Consider the following 18,813-nt stretch of genomic DNA (forward strand, 5'->3'; position numbering starts at 1 on the left):
CACCCACTGATGGCCAGGATTTATTTGGCCTGTTAGGCTGTCCCCTTGTTCCCTTGTCATTCCACGTGCTGTGTTCACTTGGTTAGTAGAGGAGGACGTTCAGAACCCTGCAGTATCTCAGGAACATGATTGTGAGATGATTAGCTAGTAGGTTTGCAGATTTGTCTGTATGTTTTTCTAGTTTGAGAATGCAAAGTAAATAAATTTAGTAGCTTTAACTTCAAAAGTTATCCATAATTCTGTACTAGCCTAGCATCTCCCAGAAATACCAACAAGATCGCCAACTTAGTTTAAATAATACTTTTTTTTTTTTTAATGTGAAAGAATTCTGTTTGATGAGGAATCCTGGAGGATTTGGGGAGAACGGTATAAGAAGAAGGAAATCAGAAAATGAATCAATTAGCTTCTGTAACAAGTGCATGATGCTGCCCAAAGCCCAAGCATGTACTAGGGGGAGAAATGAAGTGGGTTATTATGGAACATTTCATATGAAACATGATTGGAAATTCATGAAATAAAATGGAACTAATACAAACAATCAAAGATTTGGAAACTGGGATAAGCTAAAAAACAAATGAAAAAAAAAGTTCGCCTACAAATGAGCTCTGAAATCAATGACCATTTATTCCTTTTACTCTTTGCCAGATTCTTGTTTTATTGTTTTGTCAGTCTTACGTTTTGCTAACATTTAATCCCTCAAAGTAATCCTAAAACGTCCCAATAATCAGACAAGATTTCCTAACCCTGTTTACCCTTTAAAAAGAAGTTTTGTCTTCTCTGTATTGTTGGAGAATAAATTTTGGATTTTTTTTTCTTTACCCTGTTCCCTTCACCCCCCTCAAAAAGATAAAAATAAAAAATAAAATAAAAAGAAGTTTTGTATAATGGGGTACTTTAAAATTATGGCTTTGGACCAGAAAAACAATTATATAGCTATACAAATGTTGAAAATGAATGCTGTTTCTGAGAAATATGGTTGATACAACGATAACATTCACTTCTTAAAAATCCTAATAATATTATTTTCACTGTTTCTGACAGTTTTAATTGAGAGTAGCTCAATTACATAGAGATGCTTTGGATTCTTTATTTAGAATAAGAACTCACAAGGCACTGTATGGTATTTAAAAGATTTTTAAAACACCTTTCCTAGACCCCATTCTCAAAGATTCTGACTTAATTGACCTGGAATAAGGCCTGGACAGCCTTAGTTTTAAAAGCTCCTCAAGCAATTAGAATGTACTAGTTTGAAAATCTTTACACTGGAGATTATGAAATAGAAAACCTAGTGAGGATTTTGAGAAATAGTATTGTCAGGAAACTATCACAGAATTGAGCTGCTGAATTGTTACCATTAAAAAAAAATTTTTTTTCAACATTTATTTATTTTTGAGAGACCTAGAGCACAAGCGGGGGAGGGGCAGAGAGAGAAAGGGAGACAGAGAATCCGAAGCAGGCTCCAGGCTCTGAGCTGTCAGCACAGAACCTGACACGGGGCTGGAACTCATGAACTGTGAGATCTGACCCGAGCTGAAGTCGGATGCTTAACTGACTGAGCCTGACTGAGCCACGCAGGTGGCCATGAATTGTTACCATTTTAAAACAAGGAGAGAAAAATTGTAGAATATCCTTAGTTTGGTTTTCAGTGATTTCATGATATTTGAATACCTAGAAAATACTTATCTGAAGCCTAGCAATAAGCAACATTAGTTGTCTATACAGCAGTAATCGTCCCAGACAGATTTGCTTGTCCTTTTAGATTGAATTACAGAAGTATTAGAGGAAAGGAATGTAGTGGATGGAATGTCTGGATTTTATTACAGCATTCTCTGTAGTACTACTTCATGAAATCCACCTTGGAAATGCATTTCATATTCCCAGCTAGCGTGTGAAACAAAGTCTAGCAAATATCACATTTGTCAGATTGGCTAAATAGCACATTTGCAGCACTACACAATTTACACTGCCTTAAAAAGATCATTTTAAAATTTGTTGGTGTGGGGATTTATATTTATTTTTAAATTCATCTAAAATCATTCCTTGCCTTTAAAAGCATCCATAGAATTAATATTGTCGATTAGAATGTGTTACGAGTGGCTAAAAATATAATAGGTAATGGAAATCTGGAGGCAGGGGGAGGATGGGAGGAAGCTCGAGGCAAATTTCATCCTTCATGGGAGAAAGCCAGATGCTGTTTGGAGCTGGAGCACCAGCCTTTCGTGTTCCTTTTCTTAAAATCAAAGGATTACTTGAGGTTCTGACACTTCGGCTGTTTAAATAAGTTTTATTTATTCCTTCAGTTTTATTTATCATCTGTTCAATTAAACAAAATTGGGGTTATTTTAAATGCCATCTATTTTAAGATCCCATTTTACATACCTTTTTATCAATCTTCTTTCTCCACTAATAATACTGAAAGAGATGTTTGGATCATCAAATGGTATCATTATGTCTGGGGAGCACATCTGGGGGTGAGTTTTAGATTTCTTTGTTCTTTTTGGTAATGTATCTATTAAAAATATGAACATTTCTGTTTAAAAACATTCTTTAAATATGTTGCTGTTTAAAATATGTATTCTTTAAATCAAAGATTAGTTTTAAGTTTCCCTCAGAAAAATAAATGCCTTTATTTTATAGTCTCAACTTTTAATACCAAACAAGACTAAAATCTTTTAAGTGGTAGCATTTAAACCCAAATAGCAGTATGTGTTAGATAGAGAAGGAAAACCACCAGCCAACAGAACTTAACAAAAACTAATGGCTTTTATTCTAACATTTATTATACAGAAAAGTATTTTTTAAAGGTTAAGAAACTCCAGTTATACTAGGGACAGAATTGGGTGCTTATAAGCTGGTAGCATTTTACATGATGTTTAAGTTCTTCGGGATTTCATAATAATAAGGTCTCAACAAAGGATAGGTATTTCTTTTTGCCAGCTAAAATGGCACTGCTCTCTGGCAGCAGTATAAAAACAAGATTTAATCTTTTCTTCAGCCTGCTTTAAAATTATTGTGAAATTCTAATAACTCTGTGGATACACATTTCAGGCTTTTTTGCATAAGGTAAAAATACAAATACTTTCATGTCATTATTTCTAATTTACAGAATTCAGAGTTTCATAAAATGCCACCTCACATTATCATTATCCTTTTGAGTCACTACAAGTGACATCACTACTTCTTAGTACGGTTGACCCTTGAACAACGCAGGGGTTAGGGACACTGACCACTGCACAGTTGAAAATCTGTGTAGAACATTTGACTCTCTCAAAACTTAAATACTAATAGCCTACTATTGACTGAAAGCCTTACCAATAACATTAACAATTAACACAGATTTTGTATGTTATACATATTGTATACTATATTCTTACAATAGACTAGAAAAAAGAAAATTTAAAAAATCATAAGAAAATATATTTATACTTACTGTACTATATCGAAGCAAATCCACATGTAAGTGAACCCACCCAGTTCAACCTGTGTGGTTCAAGGGTCAATTGTAGTAGTAGGACTTTACTTCATCCCTAAAATGTAGATAATTCTGTTCTTGATTAACTCAGGTTGCTTGAGGCACAAATGTGACATTCTGTGTGCATTCACGAGCACAACACGAGCCTACGCAGAAATCTATCAGTCCTTGCTCCTTAAAACAGTCTGTTTGCATTACAGCAAGGCATTAACGAGTATTTCAGAGTTGCGACTCTTCCATTAAATGTCATTAGAGTTACAAAGAAATGAAAGAGGAGGAAAAACAGACTTAGTTTAGTTTTGTTTTATATCTTCCTGTTCTCTGTGAACACCCAACTGTGAACCTTAAGTAAACTTCAGTAAGGCCACCTTAACAGTTGACCCTTAGTCTAACAGATTACAAATCCTAACCCATCTAATTTAGGTAAGACCTCAGTTCTTCACTTCTGTGTCTCTGGGTACATTCAAGGGTATAGGGTGCCACCTATATAGTTGCTACCTGCATACACTCTTCTTGCTCTGGCTGTTCCTTGTGCCATCGATGCCACCTTTCCTGTGCTTTATTATGCCTACTTGCTCCACAGCCATTCGTCAGGCAGTATTGATTCACCTGGACTTCCATGCCCTCGGGAGTCTGTGCTCACTGCTACCAGGGCCACCTGGAGTTCCCGGCTGCTTTCAGTGATCTGTTGCTGCTTGACAAACCACCCCAATACCTAATGGCTTCGGGAAAAAGTCTAGCTCATGATTCTGTTGCACATGAAAAGGGAAATTGGCTTTCTTTCATCCTTTCTAATGTTATGATCCCATGGCAATTGCTTTTGATTAGAATTAATTTTTAAAATGATTTCATGTATTAGAAGGATTCTGGTGCATTAAAGTTTTTTTCTAGTACTAGTTAGTAGACCTAATGCCTTAAATTTAGTGGTAGAATAACAAAATTTACAGGTGTCATCTTTAAGTATTTAACTCACATTTTTCCCCCTGATGCAAACCATGCTTTTTGTCTTTATCACAAGCTGACTCAGGTTCTAGGACAATTCATGAAGTTGCCTCTTTTTGTTCAATAAGAAAGAAAAACTGATTCAAGTAAAGAGGAAAATAGATAATTTGTCAATTCTTATGTGATCATGACTCATACTAGTGTAAGTAGCTTAATTTTTCGCTTATTAAAAAGGTTGCTTTGATTGTTAGAGAATAAATCTCTTATGAAACAACCTTACTTAACAGGTTTAAACATTTGGGTGGGAAAGAATATAATTTTCTAGAAGTGTTTTTTTTTCGGAGTGACAAATTCGGGCACACAATTTACGATACTATTTCTAGCATACAATGCTTGGAGTATTCATTTTGTGAACCTTGTTTCTCTGCAGCTGATATGTGTGTGTATGTGCTTTAAAAAGAAGTTTTCAGAATCTGTCCTTCCTCTTTTTTATATCCCTTCCCCGAGAAAAAGCTATGTTCATACTTAAAGTATAGTTTAGTGTGCTTCTATGGAAACTAAAAACATATGAAGGAAATAAATAAATAAATAAATAAATAAATAAATAAATAAATAGTAAATCTTTGGCCATCAACCAATAACAAAAACATTCTGTGAAAAGAAATTTTTTTTTAATGAAGCAAATACATTTTAAACAAGTTGAGCATAGATGCTCTCCACAAAATAAGGATGAATCAGAAATGAGGAAAACCAGCATTCCAAATGAATATAAAAATATTGGGAAATATGACCATTTGTATATGTATGTCAACATTGAGACTTCTGCTACTGAAGAAAAGTAGACTTTGCACTGTGTTTTTAGTTTATGTTTTAATAAATTAGGATAAATCACATGTGTCAAATTGAGAATTAAAATTGCTGATACGTATGTTTAACTAAGTGGTAATTATACTTAACCCACCAGAAAAAGATGCTACTGCCGTCCTATTTTCTAATCTGAAGTAGCCACTGCATATATTTTTAAAGGCCATAAAAGAAAATTGTAGAACCGTCAGATTGAATAGCACTGTGTCCATTTCTTTTGTCACTTTTTCTGGCCTCAGCTTAGGCAATATTTGTCTTTCAGACTATGCATACAAAACTATTCCATTCTCCCTTTTTGTGTACAGTAGGGGAAAGAGTTTTTGTTTTTGTTTTATACTTTGTGCAAGTATTTATTGAGTACCTATCATGTATCAGAGTGTTCTAGGCTTTGAGGATGAAGAGCTAAATATATCCTGAAGAATGCTAAACACACAGACAGCAGATGGGTAAGTCCATGAACATATTGTTGTGGGACAGTAATAATTGATATTTGTCAACTGTGTATCACATGCCTGGCGTTGTTACATGGCTTAAGGTATTTAATACTCACAAGGTAGTCTCTGTTAAATCATATCTTACAGGAAAGCAAACAGGAACAGAAAAGTTAATAACTTACCAAAAGCCACACTGCTAGTAATCACATCAACTACGTACAAGATGCTGTGAGAACAGGGAGGAAGTCTTCCTCACCTAGAGGAGGCAAGGAAATACTCTGAGAGGAAATAGCTTTTCAATTCCCTCTCTGAAGTGATCCTTCTTGAGAAGAGCTCCCAATCAGAGAGGGAAAGTATGCCAAGACATAGAAACAAAGTGACATGACTGTCTTAGGGAACAGCAAAGCAGGTAGTTCAAAAGTATTGGAGCACAGAGCTGCCAGCGATGAGATTAGAGGAGTCAGAAGCCTAAGATCAATTCAGTCTAACTTCTAATAGCGTGATAAGAAGCTGTTTCTTGATTGAGAAAGGAAGGAAAGCAGTGAAAGGTTTGAACAGGAAGCCTGGGGAAAGTGAGGAGGCCAGGTGGTCCCCACGAAAATTAAAAAGGATCAGAATTAAGGCTGAAGTAAGTGTTTGGGACATGGGAACAGACATGAGAGAGATTTGGGGGTGGAATTTGACAAAAACGATTGCAGGTGTCTGGCTCGGGTTATTTGAGTGCGATGCGTCACCATTTTGTGAGATGGAAAACATGAGGAAGAACAGGTTTAGAGAGGGAAAGGAATGATAAGCTTGAGCAAGAGCAGCAGCAACTGCAAGGTGTGGAACAAAGGGTTGTCAGAGCACTCTGGACAGGGGAGGCATGCAGAGGTAGATGGGATGTTACAGGCACTGCTCTCATTTTAATCTGGGGTTGGGTTCACATGCATCGTTTGACTTCATACTTGCATATATATTATATATACTCTAGTATAGAGCAGGTATTACATCGTAAATTTTAAAAGAAGCATTTGGGAAAACTGCTCTAGAAATAAAAATACTCTTAACACCTTAAGATTTTGAGAAACCTTCCCAATTCTCCTTATATGCATTAGAGTTTAGTCAAATGCCATTAAAGCAAAGGCTATTTGATTTACCTACTCCTTTCTCCACACACTAAAATTTAAAACTAAGTAACAAAAGAGCCATGGGATCAATGGCCAGCAGAAGGAACTACCTTCTGCTGCTTTGTGGTAGTTTTCATCATTAGGTTAATTTCCATGACTGTCTTATTTTTAACAAATACAAGGAATATTGAAAGCGCTACTTAAAAAAAAAACCCTAAAACTTTCCTTTTTAAATTGCTTACATTTATTAAGGGACATAATTTATTATGTTATGTTTCTGTTAAAAGATAAAGCATCTTGTTGGAATAGAGTTTCCATTTACTCTCGGGGTGACTTGGAATTTTTAATTAGGGTAGCTAGGGAAGGCTTCGGTGAGTAGTTGACATTTATTTGAGCAAAGACTTGAAAGACGTGAAGACATTAGCCTTGCAGATCCTGGGGAAGAGCTTCTCAGGAAGGGAGTTAACTCAGTACAAGCTCCAAGGTAGACTTGTGCTCAGCAAAAGAAAGTCAGTGTGGTAGGCAGAGCAGTACTGCAGCAAGAGATGTAGGCCATTGTTAAGGACATGGGAATTTACTCTGAGGGAGGTGGGAAGCCATTGGAGGGTTAGGAGTATAAGAGTGACATTATCAGATCCTATTCTAAAAGATTTCTCTGCCATGATAAACAGACTGTAAAGGAGTAAGGGTGGAAGTATGGAGATCCATTAGGAGGCTATGTTAATAAATCAGTGAGAGATGGGTGGTTACTTGGACTGGACTGGTAGCAGTCATCAGATTCTAGATTTAGTTTTAAGGATATAACCCAGGGGACTGTTTGACAGATTGGCTATGGATGCTGTCATGAAATGGAGTTCACTTAAGGAGTATGTAGACCTAGAGAAGAGAATTGACAACTTATCTCTAAAACATAGATGGAAATGCAAAGGTCCGAGGGTAGCCAAGACAATGTTGAACTAGAAGAGCAAAAATAGTGGGATGACATATTTGATCAGCTATTACTGGTGGGATGAGTTTATTTAGATATGAAGATTACAAAGTTACAGTAATTAAGACAATGTGATACTGGGGCAAGGATAGACAGATAGGCCAATGAAAGACCGTAGGATCTAGAAAGAGTCCCATACATATGTGGATGCTTATTTTGTGACAGAGGTGGCACCACAGAGCAGTCCTATGCCAATTGGATATCATAAGTCCATTTAATCATAGCCCCAAACTCAGATCACACACAAAAATTCTAGTCTCATTACAGGTAAAAAGTAAAAGTTTCTAGAAAATAATATAGAAAAATATCTTTATGATTTTGAAATAAGGAAAAGCAAACAAAGAGGGCACAAAAAGCATTAGTCATAAAGGAAAAGACCAAGAATGATAAATTGAAACAGACTAAAATACTTCTCATCAAAATAGACCATTAAGAGAGTGGGGAAAAAGGCAGACTGGGAGAAAATATTTATAAAACACAACAAATGGCTCCTATTCAGACTACATAAAGGAAAATGGGCAAGGGACTTCACACCAAAAGGGGGGGTGGGAACACATGCAAATAGGCAATAAACATGAGTAAAGGTGCCCTCCCTTCTCTTTCTGGAGTAGTGGCAAAATTATGTAATACTGAACCACATTTCTATCCTTTTCATATATCTTTCAGGAAAAAAAATAAAAATCTAGCTTCTTGGGTCTTTATTTGTATTACTAAATCTTTAGAATTGAATAGGAATTGAGACTGTTCAAATTTAATCTAAAACTTAAATGGCTGTTTAAAGAAAATAAAAACCAATTCTTGAACATGAGATTACAGTCTTAAGAAGAGTTCTCCTAACATAAGCACCTGCAATATTAGACACACTCATGCCTAACCTCATTATTATGAGTTGGGTGCTTTGTCCTTGCTGTCCAGACCTGTGGGTATGAGGGGCCAGGCAAGACAAATACCAACATGAAAACTAACATTTCATATCTTAAAGGAAATATCACTGAGAAAGAAGAATGCAGAGACTATTCTGTACACAAAATGCATATTTTCTTATAATGTTTCAAAATTTATTTTGTCCTTTTGTTTAAGAATGTAACCTAAAGGCAGAGGTTGCCATGAGTGGCAGTTATTGATGGTCATAGGAGGAAGGTTTTCATGAGAGGGCCCTGGGATCCAAGGTAACCAGCGTGTGTTTAGCAGGGACTGGAAGTGATAAGGATAGAAAAGCATCTGTGTTTAGAATGCTCCAATGAGCAATCAGCACTCTCCTGAGATGACCCTTTCCTGTTGCTAGGCACTCATTTCTGTTCCTAGAGTGGGTGGCAACATTATGTAATGCTGAACCACATTTCCATCCTCTTTATATATCTTTGGGGAAAGAATTAGAGCTCCCAAGTGGGTTTTTTTTTTTTTGTACTATTAAATTTTTTGGATTGAATAGAAATTAAGATTGTTCAAATTTGGCCGAAAATTTGAATGGTTGTACATTTCAAGGGGGGAAAAAAAGTATATCCCTGAACGTGAGACTACTATTTTAAGCTCTTTTACCATAAGCGTCAAATAATGTTAGGTACTGTCAGGTATAAGCAGTTTAGGTGATTAATTTACATATTTCACATCAGATATAAGGAACTCCCATCTCTCAGCTATGTCTTCCAGCCCCAGAAGTGCTTGATAAGAGACTGATTTCTTTTCTCCTTATGGAATGTTCCGATTCTCCTTTTCAGAGCAAATCCTCTGAAAATTTAAATATAAACAGCAGTTTAGGGTTTCATTTTGAGCAGTCTGGTGGACAAAAATGTAACTGTGATAGGCCCTGGAATTGAAAACATGAAAAACGGCTTGATGAAATATTTTATGACATGTTTTCAAATGTACCAGTGATGAAAGCTATTAAAGTCCTGAGTATTCTTATAAATAAAATGAAAATACTAGCTAGCAATATAATCGATCAAAAGCTTTACAACCAATCAATATTATGTAAAGAAAATAGTATTGTTTTATATAATGGCTGGAAATTAGAAATGTCTGATGGTGATCTCCTCTAACAATCAAAAGAAATGCCTTTGGAGTTATTGAAAAGAAAAAAAAAAAAAAATACACCACTGAGGTCACTAGGAAGTATACACTGCTTACAGGCTGGTAGCCCAGCAAGACAAAGAGAGCACAAAGGAGCTAGTATTTACCTAGGGGCATTTCCTGTAACCTGATGACCTTGAGTGGTTTTCCTGTTCTCATGGGGCACATTGGGATCAGAAACAACACCCAGTGTAGGCAGTCTAATACCTTAACTCTAGAAACCAAGGACTAGAGGACTAGGTCTCAATCATTCCATAGAAAGAAGAAAAAGAACACAAGTAGAAAAAATAGTACAGAATAAGATGTTAGATTTAAGCATAAATATTTCAAAATTACAATAAATGTGTATAAACTGATAATTCTAGTTGAAAGATTTTAGACAGCATAACAAATCTAGTTACATATTTACAAGAGGATGTATTTAAGCAAAAATTAACCAAACTATAAGAATAGACGAATCCACAGTTAGGGTAGGAATTTTTCAATATAAAATATTTTAACTATTTCTGTCTTTAGTGGCTGCTGTTCCTCTTTTATATTCTTCTCTGGGAATATAGTAGTTTGTTAATTCAGTTTTAGGTTATCCAGTTTTGTACATAATTACAATCTTTTATATAACTGAAACTTAACCCTTTGAGAGACAAAGAACTTAATGAAAATTCTTCTAAAATGCACTTTATTCTTCCTTACCTTCTTTGTAAAATTATTTCACTGGTTTTATAGAAAAATGTTAAAGCTATGGAAAATGTGAACAAGTAGAAGGAACATCCACTTACGCTTCACCTAGAATCACTTACTGTTAACAGTTTGTCATAATTGCTGTATCTCTTCCTCTTCCCTCTCTTCCCCCAAGAGCAACAAGTTTTTGTTACTACTTTTGTTGCTTCGACAATGGTACTGTACCAATTAGATGTCCTTGTGCAATATATATAACGTGTGTGTGTGTGTGTGTGTGTGTGTGTGTGTGTATAGCTAAAGAAAGACCTTATGCCTTCCACAAAAATGACTTCAAAAATGGATCACAGACCTGAATGTAAAATGCAAAACTTTTATAAAACCTCCAAAAGAAAATATAAGAGAAAATCTAGGTGACCTTGGGTTTGATGAATTTTTAGATTCAACACCAAAAGCATGGTCCGTGAAAGAAAAAAAAATAAATTGGACTAAAAACCTGCTCTGCTGAGGACTGTTAAAAGAATAAAAAGATAAGCCACAGACTGAGAGAAAATGTATGCAAGGAACACTTAAAACTTAACAAGGAAATAAATAACCTAAATTAAAAATGGGCAAAAGAACTGAACAGACACCTCACCAGAAGAAGAGATACAGATGGCAATTGCACATACGAAAAGTCATACCACATCCCATATGTCATTAGGGAAATGGAAACTAAAACAGTGAGATACCAGTACACACCTATTAGAATATCTAAAATCATAAAAGTTAACAGCACCAATTGCTGGCAAGGATGCAAAACAAAAACTCCCATTCATTGCTAGTGGGAATGCAAGGTGGTACAGTCACTTTGGAAGACGGTTTGGCTATTAAAAAGCTGAACATAATCTTACCATAGAATCTCTCAATAATGCTCATACATAATCATCCAACTGAACCAAACTTAGGTCCACACAAAAACCTATATGCGAATGTTCGTAGAAGAATGCTCATAACCTACCAAACACTGGAAGCAACCAAGATGTCCTTTGCTAGCTCCTAGTGAATGGATAAACACACTGGTATATCCATACAATAGAACACTACAATGATAAAAAGATAAGAGCTTATCAGGGCCACACAAAGGGGGGGGGTGGGGGGGGTGGGGGGGTTGAATTTTAAATGAAGGAGGCAAGTCTGTAAAGGCTAAATACTGTATGATTCCATTTGTATGACATTCTGGAAAAAGCAAAACTATGGAGATTTTAGACAACAGTGATTGCCAGGCATTAAGGGGAGTGTTAAATAGAGGATTCTCAAGGGTTTTAATAGGGCAGCAAAACTGTTGCGTAGGATACTATGATGGTGCATAAATGACATTACACATTTGTCAAAACTCCTACAACTTTACAGCACAAAGAGTAAATCTTTATATACAAATTTTAAAATGTCATTTTAGGAGACTGAGGAATCAGGATGGGAAACTAAATGTGACAAAATAATCGAACTCTATAAATGTATTAAACAGCTTTGGTTGAAGAGAGTAGAGGGAAAAAGTGCTGATCTGAGTAACTTGGGAAATAATTGAAGGCTTATCTAAGACTCCAGTAAAAAAGAACTATAAATGGCACTGTCCTCTAGTTGATAAAGTTGTATCCAATCAAAGTATGAGTTAACAATTTTGAAACCATTACACATGCATACTGGAATTAACTGTCTCTCACTGTTGGAATGGATGGTGACACGTAAGCGACGGGAGGACCTTGTGGAGAAAAAAGATGACGGAGGGAGGCATGCACACACTCTCCCAGGTTGAAGTAGAAATACAAAAGGTAGGTGTATTTAGGAAACCATGTGGGAACATGTGATTTATATAAGGCAGTGGTTTTCAAAGTATGTTCTGATGAGTCCCTTCAGAGGCTGGTGGGCAAGGGGATAAGGAGGCCAGCTATTGAAGTCTTCAAGCAAGGAAGTACAGCAGGTATATTAGGAAGACTGATCCGACAGTGGAGCCAGAGGCGTTTTGGGAAATTATCCAATAAGTCAGAGATGCATGAGCCTAAGGGTATCGCTGACCACTCCCAGTTTGCACATAGAAAAGGAAGATGTACCTTGGACTCTCACCAAGGAAAAACCAACAGGACTGGGTTACAGGTTGGATGGAGGGGAAAGAGGAGTCAAAAATCCATTGTAGAAGTGGGTAAAGGGGGTTGAAGGGTACAGTCTTCCAGTTATAAGTAAGACATGAGGATATAATGTACAGCGTGCTGACTATACTTAATAATACTGTATTGCATGTTTGAAAGTTACTGAGAGTAGGTCTTAAAAATTTTCATCATACGAAAAAATTTTTATAACTCTGAGTGGTATTAGACTTACTGTGATCATTTTGCAATATATACAGGTATCAAATTGTTATGTTGTACATCTGAAACTATTATGGTATAGGTAAATTACTCCTCAATTTAAAAAAAAGAAAGGGGGGTGGAATTAAACATTAAAAAAAAAAATACTATCTTGATACCAAACCTGGACAGGCCAAGTGAGCTGAACCACTCCAGACTAGCAATATAGAAGGACTTTTTCATAGCAGCTTAATATAAAATGTTTTGTAAGATCTTCAACTTTACAAAAGAATATCACTATCATTATAATTTATGGAGTAAAATAAGTATTTTAAAAGGTTTTTTTTTTTTCCCCTGAAGAATTTCATGTGGAATTTAAATTCAGTGGTACTGGATTATATGGGCACACGAGGATAATACATTGATTTCATCCATAGTCTAGAGGGAAATACAAAGTGGACTGAAATTAACTTGAATATGTAAACTCGAAGTATGATGACTGTGGGATTGTACCTCGTGTCAGCAGTGGGGATGAACACCCAACAGACCTGGAAATTGTGTTCTTGTTAAGCTTCAGTTCTTAAGGTTAGTCGCTTTCTCAGAAGTCACTAGGCTGGATAGCATCTATGCCTTTTGGGGGGGTGCCCTGTGTTAAATCGTAAAGCCCTAGGTTCGGTGGCACAGCTAAAAATCCCATGTCCAGAGTCTGTGAATTGTCTCCTGCTAGTAGTGTTGTTAGGTGAGACAGAGACTGTTACTGATGTGGCTTCCAGTTGGTGAAGATAAAATCCCCAGCAGAAGATTTGGTATTCCTCTGAGCTGGTGACATCAGCCCCAAACCCAGGATTCATTTTTGTGAGGGATAATGAAGTCACCAGGGATTTACTGCCCATTCCCCCCACCACAAGAAATTAAACTATGAGCGAACTAAAAATAGAAGAAAAGCTAATCTAACACCAACGCAAACTTATTACCAGGGTTCACAAATACCCATGTTCATATTAGCAAAATTCATAAACAAAATCAAAAGACAACATACTAGAAAAATATTGGTTAAGATATAAAGTAAACAAAGGAGGGCCTAGAATCAGGAATACTTTAGTAGTAGCGAGCACACCCACCACTCAGATCTTGGTTTCAGATACATTTTCCAATAGAAGGAACCAGGGCTCCTTGGCAAAATAGCTGATTCTAGGAATGCAGCAAAAAGTATTGACAAGATAAGCCTGGACTATCTTGCAGTGCCAGAAAGTAGCAAAGTGCTCAAAAAAGATAAAAATAAGAACAATGATGGTATGTTAAAGGGACATAGGAGCCAACTGAAAGAGATCCCAATGACCAAATCTAGAACAATTTGAGCAACACAATAAAGCAGTAGTGTAATAGAACCCAAAATGTACAATAAATATCTGTGAGTCATAGTGATATAAATAATGATTGAATAAATGAATGGAGGAAAATAGAAAAATCTCCCACACAGGGGAATTCCAAAGAGTGTATATAGATGCTCTGCTCTCAAGGTGGTGGAACATAACTTGCCACTCAACGAGCACAGGATTTACATAGTGACTTTCTTCCCAAACGTATGGTGTGGGAAGTGGGGCAGGATTTTGGAGGGGGCTGGGGGTGGGGGATGGTTATAACTGTCCTGAAAAATACTGCTGCAATCAAGTGATCAAGGTTAACATCATAAATGATTAAGTCATGCTGGTTGTAAATACTCTTGATATGTAATGAAGATGGCGTATCATGTTTGTGATAAACCCCCCAGAAACCCTTATCCCCAATCCAATCCTGACAAAAAACAAAGGAAGAATCCCAATTGAGGGTCATTCTAAAAAATATTTGACCAGTACTCCTCAAAACTATCAAGGCATCAAAAATAAGAAAAGCTTGAGAAACTTTCTAAGGAGCCCAGGGAGACCATGGTCAAATGTAATGTGGTAAATGGGTGGGATCCCAGATGGAATCCTAGAATAGATATATGTAGAAACTGAGTAAATCTGAATAAAGTATGAACTTTAATTAATACTAATGCATTGTTAATGGCTCACTGTTGTGCAAATGTTCCATTCTAAGGTAAGATTTTAATGGGGAAACTGCATTGTGATATATGGGAACTGTACTATTATCACAATTTTTCTGTAAATCTAAATCTCTATTAAAATTAAAAATTTTTAGAAAGTTGAAGACATTGTGACGTTTAGCCCTGATTATTATGTCTCTAAACAAGGGCATTCTTATATAGCCTCAAGACTAATATCCTCCCAAAAATGTAACATTATGAGATATTAATACCAAAAGTACAGTTCATATTCAAACTGCCGACATTGTCCTGATAATGCCTTATATAGCTGCACAGTTGTTTGTTTGCTTGTTTGTTTGTTTGAAAAACAAAAACAAAAACGCAGGGCTTGAACTCTGACCCTGAGATCAAGACCAGAACTGAGATCCAGAGTCAGACTCTTAAATGACCGAGCCACCCAGGTGTCCCTGCACTGTTGTTCTTAATCCAGAATCCAATCAAAGATTACACACTGCACTTAATTGTCATTTCTCTTTAGTCTCTTTAACATACAGCAGTCCTCTGATGAAGAGGAATTTTAACGCCGCTTTCTTTAGAATTGATAGATCAATTGCCCTTTGTTTAATCATGTGTGTGTGTGTGTGTGTGTGTGTGTGTGTGCGCGCGCGCGCGCGCATGTGTATACACACACACGTGTTTTTTTGTTTTTTTTTAAGGAGCAAAAAGCAAGGTCACAATTGGTAGAGACTATACTATTTCTCAAAAACAGGAGTAGGGTCATCTAAAACTGCTTCTCATGAAACAATGAATGATGTTTCATAAGAGGCAGAGGGCTTGGTAGTACCAACCAGCCAGCATGCTGGTTTTGTGCTGTCTTACTGACATCAGAATTAAATTAGGTGGTGGTGTAGTTCTTGCAGCACATGTTTGCTTGCTTTTTCTGCTAGTGAGTTGTCCAAGACAGTATAAAGTTCCCTCTCTAATTTTCTTATACAAAGAAAGTACTTAGACATCCTCTAATCAGTTGACTATCTCAAGAGAAGAGAATATAAAGACTATTTAATTCTTTCATGTTTAAATTACAAAAATGACCAGAACATAAAAATTCCTGTTACTCATTCGCTACACAAAATAGGGAGACCAAACCATGCAACCTCATTAATGAGAAATAGTAACATGTAGGATGCTTATGAAAAAGGAGGTATTCTAGCTCTAGGGAAAGGCATGAGGAAAAAAAAAATCACTGAGTTGGAGATACTGGAAGTACTGGAAAGATTTGGATGAATGAAATGAAGTGGTTTAAGAAATATAAAAATAGAATGTTTTGGGCACCTGGGTGGCTTAGTTGGTTAAATGTCTGACATTTGATCCCAGCTTAGGTCTTGATCTCAGGGTCGTCAGTTCTAGTCCTATGCTGAGCCTACTTAAAACAAAACAAACAAACAAACATACTAGAATGTTTTGATTTCCAAATCACTGAAAACTTAGTTTTAATTAAAAAGCAATGGGGAGTTCACAGATGTATCTTTAGTGCTAGAAGACAGTACCTGGCTCATAGGATGCCATCAGTGATACCTGTTTTTGTGTAATGGAGAGGAATTAAAAGATTATTTTAAAGCAGAATATTAAATTCACCTTAGGGGGGGCGGAACCTAGAAGAGTTGTCATGTGCATCTGTGAGGTGACCATAGTTGACTGCTGTGCAGTCCAAGCTACACAAAGTGTCCAAAGGGAGGACTTGGCCACAATTTTATTTTTTAATTTAGTTTTATTTTATTTTTTTGAGAGAGAAGACGTGAACAGGGGAGGGAGAGAGGGAGAAGGAGAGAGAGAATCGTAAGCGGGCTCCACACCCAGTGTGGAGACTAACACAGAGCTTGATCTATAAAGACCATGAGATCACGACTTGAGCCAAAATCAAGAGTCGGACACTTAACTGACTGAGCCACGCAGGCACCACTGGGCAGCAATTTTAGATCTGAGTGCAATTCATGGAAGTTCACTTCATGGTCATGTAGTGCTGAATGAACTGCACAGAACAAGAGAGAATCCACATTTACGGATTTCCGTAGTCATTTTGAGGCATGTATTTTTAAAAAGGAAATTTTCCCAACATTTTCAAAAGTGGTTTGGGATTTTCCTTCAATGAAAGCTTTTTTAAAACCTTAGATTACAACTGAACTCTTGTTATTAGTGTCGATGGAGCTAATGCTAAGTTTGGGTTTCAACATACCCTGTGCTGAAAGGCTAAATAAAGAAAACCGTTCCTCTTGAATTAACAGCTAACGTAAGAGTGGGGTTGGTCAGCTCATAGGAGTAATTCTTAACCCCATCTAGTATAGTCACCTAACCAGTTTGATAAAAATTGGAGAACCTATAAATTTAAACTAAAGATGCAGGTATTCCTCCATGTAGACTTTGTACACAACCAAGAAATGTGTCTCTGAAATCTTTCTATATATGAGAGTAGTATATTGATGGGTCACAATTTCTTAGGTACCTTCTGAATACTGACTTCATTCAACTAATGTTGGGGATCTGCTTGCTATGGGTTATAGATTACATGAAGTAGGAAGTTGTTTTGATTTTTGGTGGGTTTTTTGTTTGATTTTGCTATTGAGGGAAGAGCACAACTCTTAAAATTAGAAGTTTTGTGTTTCTTATGTTTTGGCTTTGACACTTGCTGGGTACTTAATTCAGAAGTTCCTTAATGTCTCCAAGCCTTACATTTATCATCTGTAGAAATAGAATAATACTTACCCCACCTTGGAGTTTACTTGTAGTGACACTCAGAAAAATTACACTTGGTAAACTGGGGAATGCTGGAGATTGGCTCACTTAGTTACAAGATGACAGTCCCCACATTCTGTGGAACTCTGCCCACCGGATGCAAGGTTACTTGAGTGCTTCAAGGGTCTTCAGCCCTTGGTTCTATAGTGTACTGAGTTCAGCATTCTTTTTAAACAGTTTTCTTTGGTTTGGGTCTACCACATAATAGGCCCTAGTGGTGGGAAGGGATGGGAGTGGCTAGGGGAGATGAAGTACGAGTCTGATTTGCTTGTGGACTGATTTCTGTCCCCTAGTTTATCTTTAGCTTTCCTTTTAAAGTAGAAATGAGAAGCTCTGGGGTAAAATTAGAAGTTTAGCTCTGACAACATGAAAATTCCAAGCTTCCTAGTGCTTGATGACTATAATTAAAACATGTATAAGGTCTTTCAGAGGAATTTTTACTGTCTTTATCTCTCCTTGGCAGTTTTAAACTTGTATCATTGGTTACAGAATTCAGGATCTGAGGTTTTCTTCTCATGGGTTTGACTTTTTCTTTATGTAATTTTCATAATTCTCTTCAAGGCTGTAGTTACCTGATGGCCACTTAACTGTGTTTTACTGAATGGGAATTCTCTACTAGCCAAGATTCTTAGCAATAAATCTTTCTCAAAATTTGTGTAAGACAGAGTTGTGTATTATTCTGGCAGTGATCATGCACAAACTTTGATGGCTGCTTTAAACAGCAACATAATGAGGGATGCCTGGGTGGCTCAGTCATTTAAGTGTCTGGCGTAGGTCATTTGGCTCAGGTCATGACCTCACGGTCATGAGATTGAGCCCCGCATCCAGCTCTGCACTGACAGCCTAGGAGACTGCTTAGAATTCTCTCTGCCTCTCCTTCTGCCCCTCCCCTGCTCGTGTGCACATGTGCATGCACCTTCTCTCTCCCTCAAAATAATTTTTTAAAAAAATACTGTTTCTAGGATACCTTATCAGTTAAGATTCTATTTTGGAAATTCACAAGAGTCTTTGTTAATATTAGAGATCTAATAGTCAAACAGAATTGAAGTGAATTATGGTAAAGGGCAGAAAACTTTTTTTTCTTTTTCTCTGTCTTGCATGAAACTCTTTATGAACTTG

General features: G+C 36.6%; 1 protein-coding gene across 2 annotated transcripts in view; it reads left to right on the forward strand.

The window, feature by feature from the left end:
* The window catches only part of REEP3 (receptor accessory protein 3), a 100,743-nt gene that overhangs the window by 15,551 nt on the left and 66,379 nt on the right, over positions 1 to 18,813 (forward strand). The window contains exon 1 of one of the 2 annotated variants that reach the window (XM_047072841.1): positions 11,732 to 12,365. The exons of the other annotated variant lie outside the window; for it this stretch is intronic. The gene's annotated coding sequence lies outside the window, so the exon portion shown is untranslated. Of the gene's footprint in view, positions 1 to 11,731; positions 12,366 to 18,813 lie in introns of those variants that run through there. 2 annotated transcript variants of the gene reach the window in all.

The sequence above is a fragment of the Lynx rufus genome, unplaced genomic scaffold (assembly GCF_022079265.1).
Source record: "Lynx rufus isolate CCGP_SWC_20201006 ecotype Redwood Valley unplaced genomic scaffold, mLynRuf1.p SCAF_11, whole genome shotgun sequence".
Taxonomy (NCBI): Eukaryota; Metazoa; Chordata; class Mammalia; order Carnivora; family Felidae; genus Lynx; species Lynx rufus.